Raw genomic sequence first — 22,552 nt, 5'->3', positions numbered from 1 at the left:
TCAGTGCTAAACCCCTTAGAATTTCACATGGTTTGGGATCTGAATCCCCAGATATGAACTTGCTCCTACATTTTTGGTCCTGAGCAGGTTCTGGTTCAGATGCAGCCAAACCTTGAGGAAAAACTATTCATGAGGTTCACTGACATCTATTCCACACCCTAATTATGTAGATATAATATACTGGTGTAAGGCATTTGATTTAGGACTTATGTACACAATGGGGTGATGTGGCCTAGAGGTGTGATTTCTAAAGCTCACAACATCTGCACATTAATTGGTTCACATACACCATGCTGGTTCACACTAAAGGTTCCCTTGTGTGCTTTAACATTAAGGCATAGTAAGGAACCTTTAGTGCACACCAGCAGGGTCTACATGGACTAATTAATGTGCAGCATGTTAGTGTACTTGAGAAATCACTTCCCTGTGTTCCGCATTACCCCACTGTGTAGACAAGCTCTTAGTACCATGTGACATTCTCATTACAAAATTAGCACCACACCATATCAATAAAAGACATGCTAATTGAATTAACAACTGGCTAACTGACAGATTTCAAAAAGGAGTTCTCAATGGCAAATCATCATCAACAGGGGGGTTTTCTTTTGGGGATCCACATACCCAACACTATTTTTTTTTTTAAATCAATGATCTGGAACTGAATATAAAATCACTGCAGATAAAATTTGCAGATGACACAAAATTGGTGGAGTAGTAAATAATGTGAAGGACAGGACAGTCAAACACAATGGTCTGGACTACTTGTTAAACTGGGCCCATTTAAACAAAATGTGTTTTTATACAGCCAAATGCAAAGTCATATCTAGGAACAGAGAATGCAGACCATACCTATAGAAGGGGGGGACTGTACCTTGAAAGCAGTGAGTCTGAAAACGATTTAGAGGTCAAAGTGGATAAGCAGCTCAACATGGGCTCTCGGTGTGATGCTGTTGCAAAAAGGGATAATGCTATCCTTGAGATATAAACAAGGAATAGTGTGTAGGGAGGTGATTTGACCTCGGTAATCAGAACTGGTGAGTTTGATACTAGGGCACTGCGTACAGTTCTGGTTGACCACATTTTGAGGTAAGAAGGTTGAAAAATTGGAGAGTGTGCTGATAAAAGCCAAAAAGAGATTCCAGACCTGGAGAAAATGCCTTCAATAAGAGATTAAAAGAGCTCAATCTTTGTAGTTTATCGAAAAGCAGACTGAGGGGTGATTTGATCACAATATGTAAGTACCTTCAGGGGGAGAAAACACCAGGAACTAAACGGCTCTTTAATATAGTGGATAAAGGCAGAATAAGAACTACTATCTGGAAGCTGAAGCCAGACATATTCAAATTGATAATAAGGCACACATTTTTAATAGTGTTGGTAATTAACCACTGGAACAAACTACCAAGGGTAGTGGTGGATTCTCCTTCTCTTGATATTTTTAAACAAGACGGGATGCCTTTCTGGAGGGTGTGCTTTAGTCAAACACACATTATTGGACTCAAAACAGGGGTAACCAGGGGAAATGTAATAGCCTGTGACACAGGAGGACAGACTAGATGATCAAATGGTGTATTCTGATTCTACAATCTATTAATGTAACCTTAGTCTAAACCATTTTTTCAATGCAGATCCAAACAAGACCTATTCAGCCCATCTTTGTTTATAAATCTACTGGCGGGGCAGTATTGAGCACCATCACAAATCCAACAAATCCTCAGCAGTAGGTTCAGCTTGATTCCCCTGTATGACTTTTAGCTTCTCCCACATAGTACCACCACAGAAAGGGCTCCAGTGTTAATTAGGGTGTGAGAATTTTCATTGATAAACCATAAGAAAATCTTAGGACTAGATTCACAAAGGGCTTAAGCATTGTGATGCCCACCATCGCAAAACATAACTTAAAGTCACCTAGATAATCACTGGGATTCACAAAGCCAGAGTTAGGTGCTCAGGCTTCCTGTACAATGAATGGAGAGAGATAGGCACCTAAAAATGGGATTCACAAAAGCCAGCATGCTGAGGAGGAAGCTGCCTAAGCTAGTCAGTGGGAGATGCAAAGGAGAGGGGTGCATCCTAAGCCATATCCATTTCAAGGAGTTTGGCTCCTCAGCCTGGACTGGAGGGAAGTACCTATCTTTGTTTGGAATTCTCAGTTATGAACCGACTCCCATCAGGTGTTTAAGGTTTTTCTTACAAGAAGCCTGTGGGAGGGGAGTGGAAAGGAGAGGAGAGAGCCAGAGCCAGAGAGACTGTAAGAATGATTCTCTAGGCTAGGTGTATAGGGCATTTCCTTGGGGAAGGGAGACCCAGGATCTAGTCCCCCTGCTCCAAGGACTAGTTATTTATTTAGCTAAAGTGTAATAGCTTCAACAGGAGGGACTGAGAGAGCCCTACATTAGAATATCCCATCGCCCAGTGATTAGGGCAGTCATACCCAATGATTAGTGCAGTTATACCCCTGTCCCAATCCCTTCCCCTCATCAGGAAGAGGGGGGGACTTGAACTGGTGGTCCCGCATATCCAGGATGTGTATCATAACCACTGGGCTAAAAGTTAGGAAGGAGGTCCTCCTTGTCCCCCCTGCCCGTTTGGTGTGCAGTAAGGTGACTGTTATGCACACCCACCAGTTCATACGCTACGAGTGAGTTAAATGGAAGAGCCTTTTCTTGCCCCTCTTTGTGAATCACACTGGGTTAGGCATCCCAATGCCTAGAGTGAGGCAGCAATTTGCATGCCCAGAAGCAGAAACACAAGCCCTAAGGAACTTTTACAGCAAAAGCCACGGAGGCCAAATGAGTTTAGGCACCTTCAGGCAGCTGAGCAGGGTTTTTGTGAATACCAGCAGTGTCTAAATCTGGGACTTAAGCACTTCAAGTGGCACTTAGGTGCTTAAGTTTTTTTTGTGAATCTAGCCCCTTGTGTGCAATGTGAGAATTGGAATGGAGCAAATGAATCCCCAAGTCAAAATAAAAATGTTGGTGTACAGTTAACTCCCTCTCCAAAAAAACAACAATCAAAAAACTCAAATGCACATTAGAGCTTACTTGCATTGTATTAAACTATGATTGAGACATTTTTAAACACCTTAACATTTCCTTTAAAATTAACTGCCATCACTAGTAATAAGATGTATTGCATAGATAGTTACATTATTTACTAAATTAACATGTACACTGTTATTAGTTTTGTTAGTTATTGCTGCAGTGACATAATTGTGTGTAAAACTTTCTAGAAATAAAAATTGCTGGTGCCAATCCCAGGCGCTTGCACACTATGAAACTGACTTTCATAGTCAGAAACAAAAGAAACAGAAACATAGTCAGAAACTGCCAGTCCGGCTGGAAGGTTGATTAACAAAAGTAATTCCAACAGATTACTATCAGTGGAACTACTCACTATGGATTTAGGTCTGTGCCCAGTGGTGAATGCTCGAAGGATCAGACCCCCAATTAGATGAACACAGAAAATGATGCCAACATATATGGATAGGAAACAGGGCAGGGAAAGAAAGGGTAACAACAAATAAACAAGTCATGACAGAAATGCCCCTAAAGTTTGGCAAAAACCTCTTAATTTTAAATATGAGAATTTGATACATACATACACACACACACACAAATTAAAGCATTAGAGCAGAGGTTAGTTATGGAAAACTAGTAGTGGGTTTTAAGCAAGGTTCTGAAGGCACAGAATTTACATGTTTTGTGCAGTGGTATCCAATTGTATTCCCACAGAATTCAATGTTAACTTCAAGGAAGTTTTAACTGGGGTGAGAACAAGACTGGGAGAGGGAGTTTGATCTAGACATTAATTGTGCATAGCAAGTACCTTAATGAAAGTAAGAGTAATTTCCAATATTAAATATACTGGGGAAAAAGTGTATAACTTCTTAATACAATTTGTTTGGGATTCAAGATGAAAAACAGCTTGAGAATTTTGAAAAAAATAGTGTTTATATTAGTAAGTATCCTAGTAAAAGTCAAGTTTAAATCAAAGACAAGCAACATAAACACCCTGGAAAACAAGGTTTACCATGGAAACACAGAGCATATTAACTATTATTGCACACCACTGTAGCAGAACAGGAATGTGAAAAAAATGGAATTTTACTGTAATATTATATAATAAATATAATTGTCATCTCCTCTCAAATAAGATGATGGTTGAATTCAAATCACATTTCAAAGAGGATTCATTGCCAAAATGTCAAAAATGAGGTAATGCCCAGCATTTGCAAAGCCTTGAAACCTGTTTCATAAAAAGCAATCTAAACATAAAAGCTTGGTTAATCTTGGATAGTTAGATTAATGGTCCAAGCAGCTTCAATGAATAAACAAAACTTTATAGGCAAATTAAGCAATGTTTTACCAGAGCAAAAGCAAAACCAATCCAGAGAGATGAATTGAAATGAAATGTTCCCTGGGAACATCTCAGTGAGCAGGTAGAGTAATAATGAACTTATTGAATAGAGTACATAAGAAATTTTTTCTCCCCAGAGCCTCATTGCAGTCCAATACCTTCTTGGTTCAAACATGAAGATTTTTCTTCTTCAGCAATCATTTGTGCTTTGATAAGTGATTTAAAAATTTCAGCTATAAACTACTTAAACTATCTTCTGTGCTGCTGTTATTTTTTTTAAAACAGCCTAGATACAGCACATATTCTCTACCACTTGCTGGCCCATCCAAATTCTGGCAGCGAGAAAGCGAAGGGTGAGATGAAAATGGAAAAGCAAAACATTGTCCTTTAGATCCTATACCACTGGGAATCTTTGGTATGTAATTAATGACAAGGGGTATATCTACACTGCAGAATGAAGTTGATTTAATTTCAGTTGACTTTCACCCACCAAACTTACCAAGTCGGAGGAGCATGATCACACCACACGCATTTCGTTTGGGGTTTGCGTCCCCACTAGTCACGCTTGCATCAATAATCAAATTAGTACACCGTGGGTAGCTATCCCACAGTGCAACTACCTGCAGTGCCTTTTGGGAAGGTTGTCGTCCTCCCATGATACAATGTGCTCCCTCCCCTCTCGTCCGAAACAGACAGACAAATATTTTTTTGCACTATTTTTCCAAACCCGTCTCTGATGCGTGCACGCCATTGACAGAGAGGCATGGAACCCGTTCACCTGTGCACTATCATTGTGAGCATCATAAATATCTCATGACTTATCCTGTAGTATTTTCAAGGCTGAGACAGCAGCTACAGCACAGGAAATTGTGATGTTACTGAAGCTGCCCTGCTACAAGCTATAGAACAAAACAATTCCGTTTACAGCTGTCACGCACCATCATCAGTCGGTGGAGCGCCACTTCTGGTCCCAGGAAACAAGCAGTGACTGGTGGGATTGCATCATTATGAAGGTGTGGGATGGTGAACAGTGGCTGCAGAACTTTCGTATGCGAAAGGCCACTTTCATCGAACTTTGCGCAGAACTATCCCCAGCCCTGAAATGCATGAATACTCGCTTGAGACCTGCTGTGACAGTGGAGAAGCGAGTGGCCATCGCTCTGTGGAAGCTAGCAACTCCAGACTGCTACCAGTCAGTTGGGAATCAATTTGGAGTCAGTAAATCCACCATGGGAACTACTGTGATACAAGTGTGCAGGGCCATTAATAGACTTCTGCTAAGAAGGGTAGTGACTTTGAGAAACGCGCAGGAAGTAGTGGACGGCTTGGCCACAATTGGGTTCCCAAACTGTGGCGGGGGGGATAGATGGCATTCATGTCCCTATTTTAACACTGGACCACCTTGCCGCAGACTACATCAACCGAAAGGGATATTTCTCAATGGTGTTGCAGGCCCTTGTGGATCACAGGGGACGCTTCACTGACATCAATGTGGGATGGTCTGGAAAGGTGCATGACGCACATATCTTTAGGAACTCAGGTCTGTTCAAAAAGATGCAGGTGGACTTTCTTCCCCGACCAAAAAATAAATATTGGTGATGTTGAAATGCCAATAGGGATCCTGGGGGATCCTGCCTACCCTTTCTTCCCTGGGCTAATGAAGCCCTACACCGGGCACCTGGACAGCGAGAAGGAGCATTTCAATAATAGGCTCAGCAAGTGCAGAATGGTGGTGGAATGTGCATTTGGCCGCTTAAAGGCGTGATGGAGCAGTTTGCTCACTAGTTTAAACCTCAGTGAACTCAACATCCCAACTGTTATCTCTGCCTGCTGTGCGCTCCATAATGTGTGTGAAACAAAGGGGGAAAAGTTCCTGCTGGGTTGGGTCGTGGAGGCTAATAGGCTAGCTGCAAATTTTGAGCAGCCAGATACCAGTGCAATGCTGAGAGCCAACTGCAGAGCACTGTGCCTCAGGGAAACATTGAAAATCCATTTTTGCAATGAACCACAGTAATAAATGTTTCTGTCAGTGCTATGCCTTCCCTTGCCATCCCCCACCCTCGCACCATCATTCCCACGCCAACAAACTCTGAGATCTCAATGAATAAAGAGTAATGTTTTTTAAAGCAGTAAAGTTTTATTGGTGATCTGTTACAGTGGGGGGAAAGGAAGATAATTTAACATTCTCATAAAGCTGTTAGGGGATCCAGAGTGAAGTGTGACTGTTCAAACAGCAAAGCACACACATTCCCAGTTCTTAAAGGGGCCGTCACCTCTTCCTGATCCCCTCCACTGGCGTGCAGTAGAACACGTACTGCACCTTGCTCAACCTCCTCCTAGAGCACTTCGGGTTGGGGCCTGGGAAACAGTTTGTTAGCTGAATGTTTTGCAGGGGTTATAGAGGAAGTCTGTCTTGCCACTGCTCTTCCTGGAGGTCTACCAGATGCCTCAACATGTCAGACTGATCCCTCATAATATGCAACATCTTCTCTTGCATTTCACACCCCTGCTTCTGGGCTGATTTTCTTTTTTCCATTTCCATGTTCAGTTTTTCTGACAATGACATCCTCCAGGCTCTGAGCTCTGTCTCAGCAACCGTGGAGGCCTTCATTAGTTTGTTGAACATGTCATCCTGAGTTTGGTTTTTTTTTTGGCCTTCTAACCTGAAAAAGGCACTCTGCAGCTGTAGAAGCTAGGGTGAAGGCTGAGCTGTCCACTATAAGGCAAGCAAAGCACAAAGTTTCCATTGTTAGCTGGTTCAATGGATAAAAAGCAATGTTACAATGTAAAAAGAACTCCCCTTCATATTCACATGGCAACGCCAGACCCACATACCAATCCGTACCTATAGCACAAGTCAGAGTGGCATTCCAGCCATGGACGGTAAGGTGCCCTTACATCCATTATAGGGAAGTCTCCATAGCATTAAATTGACCAATCCACACTCAATCAAGGAGCAGGATCATTAGGTTCCCTTTTATCATCCCAAAGATCATTTTGGAAGGAGGTGGTCCAAAGTGATTGGAGGAGAGTGTGGGTGAAGTGTCCCTGGAGAAAACATAGAGGCCCCTAACACCTATGACATCGTCATGGCTAGGAATTGTCTGTGTTGGGGCCCAGGACACCACCCATGGCAAGGGAATAACACCCAGCTACTCTATTAGCCATCTTCCCTAGGTGACCATGTGTGATATCAGTATCCTGAGGGAATGAAGGCAGAAAGGGAAGATTTGCTATAAGCATCTGGGTACAGGCATGGCCCTTATGGTGGTATGCTGTGTTCTGCAATGATGACTGCTCATTTAATAGCAGAGTGGAGGGGAAAAATGTCCTACCGTGGTGGAAAAAATAAGGCCGCCCTCCCCACAAACTTTCTGCAAAGGATTGCAGAGTACTTACATGAAAGCTTCCCTGAAGATATCCACGGAGGATTCTCAGAGCATCCCTGTGCACACAAATAGTCTGTTCCAGGGGTAAACCTCTGCTTTAGTGGACCAACACCCAGGAAGCCCATCCCCACAAACATAGACTCCTTTCTTCGCAGAAATAAGACTCTGGACAGGATCTATAACCAAAGAAATACGATTTGCTATACACAGTCACCAGATATGCCTTTCCTGGAGTCTTGGTCAGTCACACTGTCCTGCATCCAGCTGGGCTGCTCTGGGTAACAAACGGGTCCTGGCTCTCATGGAGAATGGATACCCCGTTCGCCTGCCCCCTGTTCTCCTCCTCATCCACAGAGTCTTCCTCATTCATCCTGGACTGGGATTTTACGGAGGTATCTATGCTGCGTGGTGGTACAGTGGTGGGGTCACTGCCGAGAATCACATGTAGCTCCTCAGAAAAGCAGGATATCTTTGGTTATGAACCAGAACGACTGTTCACCTCCCTAGTTTTCTGATATGCCTCCCTCACCTCTTTGATTTTAACATGGCACTGCTGTGTGTTCCTGTTATGGCCTTTTTCCACCATGCCATGCAATATCGTCTCGAAGATATCCAAATTTCTTTTGCTGGCTCGGAGTTGAGCCAGAACAGACTCTTCATCCCACAGGCTGATGAGATCCAAGACCTCAGGTCGACTTCATACTGGAGCGTGTTTGGTGCATGCAGTCGCCATGAGCAGTTCATCTACAAAGCTCTCTCTATGCCGACCAAACAGGAAATGGGAATTCAAAATTTCACAGGGCTTCAGGGGAGGGGCTGTTTCCTGTGCACTTGGCTGCGGTGCAGCAGAGTGCGAATGTCCAGAGAGGTCACAATAGAGCATTATGGGATACCTCCCAGAGGCTAACGATGTTGATTCACGTTGCACTCTGCCTACAGTGACGTTCATTCGACCCATACAGTTCAACTTCAGCGCTACGCCACTTGCGCAGGTGGTTTTATTAAGTCAAATTTTACCGTGATTTAAGTCAGCAGAACTGACATGCCAATGGAGACGCATACTTTATGTAGTTGACAGAATGCAGCTTCCTTGCCCTACATTGCCAGTGTAGACCAGGCTAAGGGCATCTAACAAACAGAAAATGCAGACTGTGCAAAGCTTAAAGCTTACTCTTTTCTTTAACTACTGCTACAATCATATAGCTGGCATTTGATATCCATCAGATCCATGATAATACGAAACTTCCTTTCAAAGAATAAAGCAAAATAAGCTGACCAGGAATTGCTGTTTAATATCGGAGTGAGGTAGATATACATCTACCATATACACTTCAGGGAGTTTAACTAGGCACAGATATGACGCACAGTCATTAAAAAAAGTGTCCCTGTTGAATAGCTTTACATTAAGGGACTGAAAATGCCAAGGATGGAGCGATCACTCCCCTGACTGCAGGTGTGGTGCATCAGCTGCTGTGATCATGCTCTGGGCCTAATGTAATTTACATGACAACATTGACCAGGCAACCTTCTTATACTGTCCATGAAGGAAGATCAATCATAATGCAGAATTAGCGCATCATATGCAGTAGATGATGCCATATGTGGTTTGCAGTGGCTCCATAGTGCTATAACTTGCCATTAACTGACATTACTGGTGGTCTGGCGCTGTTATGATGAGCCTACTAGCCACCAAACACTACCACATCAGTAAGATCCAGACAGGCAGAAAATAGATTCTGCCTGAAACAGAAGGAGCTCGGTTACTACTGGCAAAAACTCTGGCAGATGGACCATTACTGCTGGCCATCATAGCTAGCCCCAGACAAAACATCAGTGATACTGGCGAAGGCCAATGATATATGAAAGTGAAAGGAAAAAATGAGATATAAAGGTATGCTCAACAGTGGCTGAAGATTAATCTGTATCTAATTCACTATTGCACAGGCAAAACCTGTCCTGCTATTCATACAAGTCTCCATTGCATCTAGCCTGTTCACCAAAAGGAGACATTGGTCAGTCTATAATGGCAGCTATTATCCCCTGAAGATATAAAGTAGTCACTGTCTGTCAGGTTTGACATCCTGATAAGTCAGGGGAGAGATAAGATAATTCAGGGAGTTTTTTGGGCAACGCTGAACGTTCAAAATATAGTTTAAAAACCCTCTTAGAAGTAAGCATACTAAAATAGGTCCAGAAAATAATCATGCTTCTCAGCTGAAACTGGAGAGGATGCATCCCTTCTTTGAGAAATCAGGTCAGTGATGCATCATTCTGTTATCTGTGCCCTACTACTCCATTATCATATCTATATACAATTACAGTTCTGATTAAAATTTTAGTGCCAAACATTTTATATGATTACAGACTGAAAGTCAAAATTTGCATTTAAATAGACATATTAAAAACTCAGCAGCACAGGTAGAACAGGAAAATGCTGTTTTAAGGAACATTTAAGCAGGGAGTGAGAGCCACAGAAAGGACTTTCTTAACTCTAAACAAATGATAAAAACAGTTTAATGTTGTAAATAAAGTTTTTGATGTGTTGAGCCAATTTGAAACATATCAATTCTAGTTTCAGAGAAGAGGGGGTCAAACTGGATGGCAAGGTAATGCCAAACATCAATTCATGGAACAGATATCTGCATTTCTGAGTCAGGCATGTGTTTTTATCTTGGGAAAGCAAATAAGTGGAGGGCCACTGGGAGCATCTACCATTTCCTCTGAGAGGTGGTTTGAATGAGATGGGAAGAAAAAAACAGCGTTGACATCCTTTAATGAAACTGGACTCAAATCCTGCAAGGAACTGAGGAAATCCTCTGAGGAGCTGAGTGACTTCAACTCTCATCCCCCTTGTCATGGAAGTGAGACCAGAACAGTACTGAACCTCCTAACATTGTGGATAGAGGTCTGAGACAATCATTTGGACTTTGGCATGACATCCTGTATTCTTCATGGAAAGTAGCCCACATTTATTTTTGGCTGAAACTTAGGAAGTTTCAGAATCACTGGGAGTATGATTTATGCCTATTTGTATGAAACATTTATTTACATCTTTATTTTAAGTTATTTAAGATACATTTTTAAAAGTGTTTTCTACAGCCATCTCGATACCCTGTCTGCTCGAACCTTTGCAGCTTTCTGGGCCCATATGTTGGAATATAAGATACACTTTGTCCCTTGTGAAAAAGCACTGGAGAGCCAGACATATAGACATATATAGTTCAAGTCTTAAAAGATCTTCAAGACTTAACTGAAAATGCTAATGGATAAAAAAAAAAAAAAAAACCTATATATGTGCATAAATCACAATTCTTTGATATCCAGGGACAGAAACAATAATTGTATCAAGGTGACATCGGATCCCATTACTTTTAATAAAGGCTGTCTGATTCTCCAGTACTTTTGAAATAGGAAATGAGAAAGATATCTCATATTCTTATCAAAGAGTTTTCAATTGCTATCCATCATCATTCTATCTCAGCATGTGAAAAATCCATGTGGAAAGTCCACATAAAATTGATTGGCAATATCAAAGTCCCCAGTCGACTTCTTGGAGTCACTGGGCCTTCTCCCTTTTTGCTATTAGTAAATTAATATCTTTGTTTATGTGCTTATGTATAGACAGATATTATTAAAATGGATATGTAAAAATGCTGACAAGGTAAAGCACTAAGGACTTAATTTTATTTTCATATGGGTTGTTAATATTATATTTCTTTCTATAAGTTATTTGAGAGACTTGTACTTTTTGCCAGAAATATAACAGGTAGAGGTAATTTCCTCATAAGTTTACAGTACAACTGCTTTTATCCAAAGAGATTTCTGGTATTTTGGGGAATATGGCAGTTTAGACAAGTAACAAAGCAATGTATAGTGCACACTGTTTTTGTAATTACGACAATCCTCCTATTAAATGGGATTTTCTGGAAGTTGGTTAGATAAAGTAGCTCTGTATAAAAAAATCTTTAGTTAACACCTGGGCCTAAAGGGTTTAAAAGAATCCTTTTTACAATTAGAAATATTCAGAAACGTGGGAATTTTAAATATATTGTTTAATTTATACAGTTTAAATAGGATGTGTACATGAATTTATTCACATTTAAGCATTGTCTAATCATATTTTTCACTAGAGGCACGACACCTTTTGTGTATGTAGAACCTACTGTCACAATTGAGCACTACACAGGACACACCACTCCAGAAATCTTGAAAGCAAGTTGCAGAAATCTGTTGTGAAGTACTGATTACTGATCCATTCTCTTGGGTTTATAGCCTGAAGAACAGATATAGAGAACGTGCAGCATTCTGCCTAATATATGTTCCAAAGTAATACTGTACAAAGTAATGTTTCACAGTAATACTGTCACCTTCCCAAAAAAGAACTGTCATGATAATTAGATCACATCATTCCTGTTACAATAAACATAAATGTGCATCTCTGCCTGTGATCGTGATTATAAGCAATACAGGACATATCATACTAAAAAGACACATCTGTGTCTCAGACTAGGCTAAACTTCACAAGAATTATTTCCTCCCAGATATTGTAGCATTTATTAAGGGAGTCAGGTCAGACTTGACAATTTAGGAGCATCCCTACCACTTAAATACTTGTCAATGAGTATGTCTACTTGTTCTTGTCTTGACTACTGCAACTTCTTCCTGTGCTCCAAAATATCTCATTTTGCCTTGCTCCAGTCTATACAAAAACCTCCTGCTAAAATTATTATTCTATCCCACTGCTCTGAATACTTCCATGTATGAAACTCTCCCCATTAAATTCTCTTCACCTTCTGTATCTCGTTCAAACATTTTGTCCTCATCCTCAAGGTCTTGCACAAATATGGTCCTCCTGTCCATTCTCATATCCTCCTACTCCTGGTTTCTTCACAAATGCAAAGCCACCCGCCCACCCATGCATTACCTTTTGTGTCTTTTTCCTGCTGTTTTCTTCACTCCTCCTTCCTTGTTGTCCATTGTCCTTGGAATGAAAACCCACCAACCATTTTCCATTTAAAACATTCCTAACACATGGATTTTTTATGAAGCATTTCAATAGTGATTCTGCATAAAAGGGAATGTTATTTTAAAAAACCTAAAGAAACAAACAGTACAGCACTGTTCCTCTTAGCAAATGACCTCCCTTAGCAAATGACCCACCATGCATTGTGCGTGAACTGTACTGTCTGCCTTTCTTGAATGCAAGCTCTAGGAAGCAAAGACTATATTCTCCTTTATGTTCTGTGCAATGCTGAGCACATCCAGCACTATGCTATTAATAATAATCTTGTTAGCAACCAAGGTTCAGAGATGTATACTGAACTGGGTCTCTGAATTGTTTGGATCCTTGTAAATGTAAATATCCTATCTTCTTAATGAAAAGAAAGAGTATTATAATATACCCACAAATGAAAATACAGATGATAAATCCAATTTTAAAAGCCATGACTTTAGGCCTTAAGCTGTTCCTGCTAAAATTAATACGAGTCTTACCATTAACTTCCACAGCATCAGGCACATACTGTCTTTTCACTATCAATATGGAATATTGACTCTCTATACATTCCAGATGGGAATGGCAGCAAAGTTTATGTTTAGATCTAAACCAAAATGTACCTTAAAATTGCTTTATGTTTCATGTGTCCATCACATTCTGTTTTTATTTCTTCCATGATCACAGGAAAATAGTCCAGTGAAAACAATACAATCGAACGTGAACTGCATGTCTAGATTAAAGTAGTTAACATCCAACCAAGGTGAAAAACATCAATATTTCCTCTATTCTGGTCTATTACCTTTACAAAGCACAGGTTTTTTTTCTGTGAAGAGAAAAGAACTGACCCTAAAAGATCTCATTGTCCTGTACAATAGAGAGAACAAAGTATTGTGGTTACTGTAGAGGACTGGGACTCAGGACCCCTGGGTTCTTTTTGCAGTCTTGCCACTGACTCATTGTTCAAGCATTTAGTATATTTGCCTTAGTTTATCGATAAAATGGTTATAGAATATTGTATCACCCATCTTACAGGGGTATTGTGAAGCTTACTTATATAACTTAGCAAAGCAGTTTGAAACCCTCTGATGAAATGCAGACAAGTACTTATGAAAATCCACAATTGGAAACATGAATGTAGAAATGATATAAAAGAACTATCGCTAAATATCTTTGTTCAGCTGATTTCTGCTATCTTCCATAGAAGTTCACTACAGAAATAAGTAGTGTTGTTTTTAAATTCAGACAGTGAAGGGTATGGGATCATCATAATGCTACAAAGTGCAAGTTAAACAAGGCTGCTCACAACTGGAACTTTATTTGGCTCATATTGACCAGTGTCATATTTAGAGTGAGATACACTTCTCAATAACATACTTAACTGTGAAATACAACATCACTAGGTGAAATTTCTTTCTGACCCTAGAAAGCTGAGATCTGATTACTCTTACAATTTTATTCAAGCAAACTCACCTTCAGATGTTGTTCTCATTCACTTAAATATAAGAAAAAAAATTGGAACTGTAGCAAGCTACATTATTTGCCTCTATCATTTATTATCAAAGCTATCCCAATATTATAAAGGCAGCTAACATCAGTTCCTTGTGGTAGCAAGTAGAAATAATATAATACAAATAATTAAGGAACAACAGACTTACCATACCAGATCATATCAGTGGTCCAGTCTCCTTTCATTGAATATGCAAGATGATCCAAAGTGGACAGTTACGGAATAACCAATTCATGGGCAAAGTTTCTTCCTGACTCCCTGTCAATTAGTGGTTGGCTTACTCTTAGAAACATGATAGTTTCTATCCCTTTTAAATATGTAAACAACAGTGGGTATTTTTAATATTCATAACATATATAATCCTATTCTAATCTTGACCCCAATAACATCTTGTGGCAGTGAGTTTCAAAGGGCAATCACATGCTATATAAGAAAGTATTTATTTTATTAGTTTTAAATGTATTGTATTCCAATTTCATTGAATGATCCTCTATTAATGTATTATGAGAGGGTCTATATTTTAAATATTGGGTTATGTAACAGCATTATATGCTCAGTACCCTTTGTCATCCTACTTTTTATATCTTCTAATATTTGGTTTCATTTTTTGACCACTGCTGCACACTGAGCAGGACCTTTCATTGAGATGTCCACACTGATGCCTGGAGGTAGCATTTTCTAAAGCACCTATGGGTAGAGTTGGGCAGGAAATGCTTTTCAGTCCTGAAAAGTTTTGTGACAAAAAAAAAGTCCCACTCTACACTAGGATGAACCTTGATCTTTTGATATAATCAGTACCTTGGTGGTTAGAGCATTCACATGGTATGTGGGAGTCCTGGGTTCAAGTCTCTGCTATAAATCATGAATTGGAACCTAGGTCTCCCACGTCCCACATGAATGCCCTAACCATTGGGATATATCAGCTATATTTGTGAGCGGGTCTGTTGCGCTCTTCTATTGACCAGAATTTCCATCCTAGACCTGGGTAACTTTCCCGACTAAAGTGTCATTGAAATTGACTCTTTCCTGTGAAAAGTATCAGTTTTGACAATTTGGCATTTTCGGGGGGGAGGGGAGAGTAAAAAATGTCCCAGCTCTATACATGGGACTTAGTCACTTTTGAGTATGTTATCCTAGGTCTTTTTCCACAGAGACTGCAGTTAATTTAGAGCCCAATTTTGTGTACAAACAACTCTGATTATTCCTTCCAATGTGAATTACCTTACAATGGCTACAATGAATTTTGTCCACCCACGCGCTGAGCTTTGTAAGAACCTTCTGAAGTACCTCACGGTAATCTTGATTAGCCTAAATATTTTTTTGCTATCTGTAAATATTCCCACTTGACTGTCCATCTACCTCACCAGATAATTAACAAATATTAAAAAACACTGGCCCTAGTTTAAAACCTTGGGGAACATTGCTGTTCACCTTGTATTATGTTGAGAAATTACCATTTATTCTACTGTTTGTTTTCTGTCACGTAGCCATTTGTAACTGAGGTAATTGAGTTAATAATTTCTTTTTCCAAGTACAATTTGATTTATATTTATTTATTATAATGTTTTCAAATTTGCAAAGTAAAATGATTTTACAAGTTCAAATATAAGGAGGAAATGTATTTCATGGATGGGAGTTTAAGATGAGGTAGAGAGTGAAAGTCAGATTATGAATGAACTCCCAGTTTGCCACAAGACATTTGATACTCAGTAGAAGATATATAAATTCATTTTATATTATTTTTAAAGGCTTCAATTGCTTGTACTGAAATGCCAAACTACCTGATATTTGTACAGTTTGGAACAAAAATATTCACTGTTCATGTAAGAAAAAGTGAAAGCCTGGGGAAATTGTGTGTGATTTCTTGAGACTCCCGTTCATGATCAGAGAAAAACATGTAGGAACCTAGAGACCCATGACCATTTCTCTTCAAAAGAAAGAGGGCAGTGGTAACTGTGCCATCAATTCATCAAAGGTGATTACAAGCAAAGTGGATGAGAACCACATACTTTGTCTGTCTAATCAATAGGTTTCTACTTTTGTTATTTACTGTGAATATTTACCTGGATTATCTGTGTGTGTTGTATGATAAATAGGCACATTCTTGTGTAACCTGTACAGATACTCATGTAACTTAAAGGGGTTGGGTCACCTTTACTCAATCATACCACCACAATAACATTTTTCAGTAACTCCCAAATCAAAAGGGCTTTATTTTTCCTGTAACTAAAAGTCTGATGGCAAATGCAAAAGAAGAGAGCATCCAAGTGCAGCCAGGCATAAGATGATTCAAGAGCCTCTGCAAGTTTCACAAGATAGGTCTAAGGTCCAGAACTGAAAATACAAAGTCTTGCCAGAAATTCTCATGCAGAGCCAATTCTTGGCAGCTCTGGTTTATGCAAAGTCCATTATTCTATAGATAGTTCTGAGCTGCAGAAATCCTGGTCTGCATGTCTTCATATCATGGAAAGCTCTTTTTTTTTTTTTGAGATACCTTAGTCCCCAATCACCAAAAGTTCATCTCTTTTTTTATTATTTTATTTTATTTTCCAGCTTGCACTGGGTCCTCTCCTTTTGAAAGCATAGCATTAGCATTCACTAAATGCATCTTTGAAAAGGTTTAATCTTCTAGCAATTACTGATACGAGAGTTTCATTATATGTACAGTATGATAAATATTGAAGAGGCCTCCCAGCTGGTTCGATCACTTTTTAATCGAGACATGTACAATGGCAGGGATGATGCCCCAGTGGCTAGTGCCTGCCTTTGTGCAAGTGCAACTGCAGAGCCAGCATAAGCCTCATGAGGGACAGGAGACAGCATGGACTTTTCAAGAGGTGTCACAGAGTCAGAGGTTCAGAAAGACACCCTCACAGTCTGTGTCAACCCGGGAGAGCTCCCAGGCACAACAGGAGTGTTAGAGTGGATGAGTTTCTAAATACAAATAGTCTGTTAATTTTAAGCTTGATTCTACTTTGAGACAGACTGAAACTAAAACACAAAGACCCTCATATTCAACTCAGACAGGAAAAAAAGATACAGCAGAATGACATTATATCTGTATTTGAAGCTGGTATCACAGCAGCTCTGTTGTATGTGAGGAGTGATGCTCTTGGAGCAAGTCTGAAATCTTATGAGCAAGAGCTGGTTGAAGAGCTGCAGTATAGGGAGATGGAGTGACTGGAAGAGACAGGCTTGCTTACTAAAAATATACCCGTAACTTCCTATTCCTGGGAAAGAGTGATACAAGACCAGCTCCAGTAAAAGCAGTTCATGCATAGATTGCAGTAAATTGGAAGTAAGTTTTAGTGTTGCCAACTTTTTATCATGAGTCTTGCAATATTTAAAGGTTTTTTTTCTTTGCTTTAAAAAAAAAAAAACAAGATATCGTTCATTTTGGGGTGCCTGAATCATGACTTTTTAATGTTTGGTGTTGTCAATACTGGGTAACCATTAAGTAAAAGATACGGGACAAGGTAATTTGCTTGTGTAAATGGCATAGTACTGTATGAGAAACCCTAACAAACAAAACACAAGTTGACTAGGACTTGAAAGGAAACCATGCCATCAGGTTCACACTTTTTGCATCTAAACCACACCCACAAAGTTTCTGTGTATGCATTTCCTGCATTTTTGTGCAAAAATACATGCAATTTTCTCCTTACACCTGTATATTTTTAAACATAAGGTGTCCAGAGCTTGGAACATTAGAAAAATCAATGTAAACAAATAATTAGTTTGCAAATACAACTTAAACAACCATTGTTGAAAATCTGCCTTTCCAATATAATCCAGTGCCATGATTTGGTCCATAAGGGCCATTCCAGCAATGAGGACTCTCATCTATGATTAATATCGATTAACTAAACTCAAAGCCTGCATTTCCCATTTCCAGAGACCAGGACACACATTCAGTATGACAAACAGTTTAATTAACCACTCCCATTGCCGAGTTAAATTACCCATAGTTTTTATACAGGTATGCCTGAGAACTCAGATCCCCGGAAGTAAATTTTTAAAGCATATGAAGGAGACAGACAATTTTAGTGACAAGGAACATCACATATGTATCCTACCACTTATGTTTAGGTCCCTCTCTTTGGAGTAACAGCCCATCTCCGTGTGTTAGGACAAAGAGAGGGTAAACACAATCATCAATCATTCCTTGATATCTTTTCAACTTCAGCTCAGTTTTCTTTATACCCCTTTAAAAAAAAGTTTGTCTGATATTGAGAAAGGAGATATGTCAACATGAGAATTAAAATAGCAAGTATTAGATTAGTGTCTACATAACTGAAAAGTGCTTGTAATGTATGTTTTCCTACCAATAGTTTAAATGTTCAATAGTATTCTCATGAGAAAAATCTCCAGAGTAAAAGTAAAGAGCATTTTAGTACAAGCCTGAAAAAAAGCAGGACAAATAAACAATGCTCAGTGAGCAGGGAAGGGAAATAAGTCAATTAAACCATGCTTGATAGACAATTAAAATTGTAAAAACTCTTCCTTTGAAGACAAAAATCAATTTTTACCCTAATCTATGAGCATGAGATGCAAATCAATAACTTCTCAGTGAAATAAAGATTTCTTGGCCTGTCTATATTTATCTTATCAGGCTGAAGAAGTGGGCTTCATGTAAGGGGCTGGCAGTTTTTTAAAATCCAATTGCCTGAGGAAGGTGAAAACAGCCTGGAAAAAAGTTAGTGTAACAATATTGAGTTCTCATTCCCGCTTTCTTTCTTTTCTTCTTCTTCTTTTTTTTTTTTAAAGGTCTTTGATGCTTTCTCAGAAGAAACCTTTTTCCAAAGTATAATGAAGATGCTTAAGTCAACATAAGCTTTACTACTTTATTTTGAAAAAAATGTACTTTAAATATAGTCTTTGGATTGATTGCCATCTTTTCAGAGAGCTCAGTGCAGACATGATAACTCAGAGATGCCCATGTTTCCAAATTGCCTATAGGTATTTCAGATTTGCTCCTTTTAAATGTTTGGTTTCCTTATTAGCACTCTATGAAAGTTGCTTTTTCTTTAAGTTTGCTTTCTTGCTGTGTTACACTGCATGTCAAATTCTACGTTCAGATACATGTGTGAAACTCCCACTGGAGTCAATGGGAGTTATGTCCACCTAAAAGAAGAGATGATTTTGGCCCTCTAACATAATACCCAATAACTACCTATGATACCTTTTTAATGCCTTTGTGCTTACAATATGTGCTAAATCTGTTCACAAAGAATAACATTTTTTCCTAGGGTGGAAGCATGTCCATGTGGGTGTGCATGCGTGCGATGCGTATCAACCCTTAAAGCTACAAAAGATTCCCCTAAACTCTGCTCCTTGAACCCACCAGAGTTGGCCTGGAAGAGAAAGATTGGGCTCATATTCCTGAACTTGGATCCCATGCACAATTAGCTAAGTATTTATTATAGCTGGATCACATCCAAACCTCAACATCTGAAGATTGGTGAGCTTCAGATCCAGATCTCTCTCTAGTAATTATATTTCCCCCATAAATTGGCAACTACATATGTTACATGTCCACACTGAAGTTAATTCTGGAATTATTTGATTTTGAAACAATAAATATCTTAGGCTATTGACAGAGTTTGAAGTCTTATTTTAAAGACTACACTAATGGTATAAGAAACAACACACCAAAGGTGTTTATAGTTGTTACTTTCTGATCAGCTCTTCAGTGAGTGTCATAAAAGATCCAAAAGATGGGCGTATTCAAGTACATCGTTGTTAGTCCAGTAAAGTATACAGCAAACTGCAAGACTCCACATCTGACTGAACCACTGAAGAGCTGATATTAGTTTTTCATTGTTTTATAATGGTAAAGCCACCAAATAGAAGTTATAATCCATCTGCATCTTGATACATTTGAAATATGAACCATCCATCAACAGATACCAATAGCTGCAGCACAGCAGTATGTTTTCTACAAGAAATTAACTGACCAACACCACTACAATTCTGGCCAGACCCAAAGAGGATACAATTATGGACATCTTTCAATCACTGCCATCAGCTTAGAAGAAAAGCATCCATCTTTCTCTTTCCCAGAACAGAGTTTACAAATTTAGACTATTCACAATCCTGACTCTCCAGGGAAATCCTCCATTTCACAATAGCTCTCAGTTAAGTGTCTAAGGAATGTATGTTAAAGTCTAATAGCACAAGCCAACATGTAGTTATCATCTCTGGACAGTTGTCATGCTGATACTAAGCTGCCTTTTCCTTTCCCCAACAAAGTAAGACACAATGTAAATAATTTTCCTGCAAAACACTGCTGGAGAAGATCTCAAAAAGATATAATAAAGTGATTTGCTAAATTGAACAGCAGACCCATCCTGTTCAAACAATAAAAGGGGTTTCGAAGTGGCTGCCTCCTTACCAAAGTGAGGCAATAATTCAAAGAACCTGGGCAGAAAGGATGCCATGTTTGGGGGTAAACTTGATGCCCTGGTACATGATGAAAGCTTTTGCCAGTTAAAGGAAAATTATGTAGCAGAAGAGTCACTATTTTCATGCTGTCCCTTATTGTAAGTATTCGATTTTCAGTGATTTGTGCATTTGATTCTCCTTTCTGACACTGCTCTTCTAGAAGACACTTTAATTACCACTGTACTGTTGGACTTCAAAAGTAATTTAAAATTAATATGAAATGATTATTTACAGTAAAACGTGGTTCTTCATGATGTGATGTGGACTTGTATTACAAGTAAGTCTGTGTACACTCCAAATACCTAGCAGTACTCGTAGAGGAGCGGCGCTCACGCCTTATGTCTGTAGCCCTTTCCCTGGCTATATGAGGTGACACCACCCCAACCACCCTCAGATTCTTCATATTGAACATCCAGGGAAGACTCTGATGCAGGGGGGGATGGAGGGTGGGTCATGGAATACACATCTGCATCACATCTTGAAGAACCACAGTTACAGTAAGTAACTGTTTCTTCTTCGAGTAGATGCAGACATGTATTCCAAGAAGGTGACTCACAAGCACCAGCAGTACCCCTTGCAGGAGGTGGGGCTGGAAGTCTATCAGAGTAAGGATTGTAGGACCGCTCTTCTGACATGAGTGTATGCTCTGGAAGATGCAGTGACAGCATAATGTATTGTAAATGTTCGTAAATGTATTTATGGACAACCATGAGGCTGCCTTGCAAATGTCTAATATGGAAATGTCAATGAGAAATGCTATTGATGTTGCCTGTGCTCTTGTTCAATGAGCCCGTATCCACTGAACAGGTATTGTCAACACTATCTCATGTGCAGTTCTGATACAAGATGTTATCCATCTATAGGTGGTCTTTGCAGAGACTGCTTGTCCTTTCATGAAGTATGCATATCATATGAACAGGCGAGGCAAAGCATGCAATGGTTCAGTCCTGTTCAGGTAAATGGTTAAACACCGTCTAACATGTAACATATGGGGGTGCTGCTCCTCCAGGGAGGAATGTGGCTTAGCGAAGAACACAGGCAAATATACAGTCTGGTTCAAATGAAATTAGGAGATCACTTTGGATAAGAACTTCAGGTGTGGCTGGAATGTTACCTTGTTTTTGGAGAACTGCATGTAAGGAGGCTCCACCATCAGGACCTGCAACTCAACTCACACATCTTCCTAGCAGAGGTAATGGCTATACAGAAGGTAGTTTTCTGAGACACAAGGGGCAGTGAACAGAATGCAAGAGGCTTAAATGGAGACCACATCAGAGCTGCTACAACTTTGTTCAAACCCCAGAAGGGGACCGTCTCTCAGACTGGAGGATGCAGGCAGAGGTGTCCTTTCAGAAATCTTCTCACCATAGCGTTGGAAAAAAACTGATTTCCCTTGGCTAGGGGGATGCAACGCTGATATTACTGTCAAGCTCACTCTCAAGAGTGCCCAGCCCGATTTCTGAAGGTGTAGCAGGTACTCTAAGATGTCCAGGATGGAAGCCCCCGCTGGATGGGTCCTGTGGGCCAAGAACCACACCAAAATCCTCTTCCACTTTGCTAAGTAGGCATTCCTAATGGAAGACTTCCTGCTGTTAAGAATGACCTGTTGTACAGCCTTCACACAACACTCTTCCTCCTTGTTCAGTCATGCAGTAGCCACATCATAGGGGGCGGGGAGCTGATCATTGGATGCAGGATGCAGCCAAGGTCTTGTATGAGGAGGTTGGGATGGAGAGGAAGCCACATTGGACTGACAGAGCAAAGAGGTCCTAGAACTAGCATGGTCTCAGCTATGTCGGGGCAATCGGGAGGGATGGCCCATATCTAACAAGTTGATATGGAGAGAATCTTCCTGTT

The sequence above is a fragment of the Emydura macquarii genome, unplaced genomic scaffold, assembly GCF_026122565.2.
Source record: "Emydura macquarii macquarii isolate MOO-44397 ecotype Brisbane River unplaced genomic scaffold, CSIRO-AGI_Emac_v2 contig_1348, whole genome shotgun sequence".
Taxonomy (NCBI): Eukaryota; Metazoa; Chordata; order Testudines; family Chelidae; genus Emydura; species Emydura macquarii.
Note: the sequence above shows the minus strand (reverse complement) of the source record.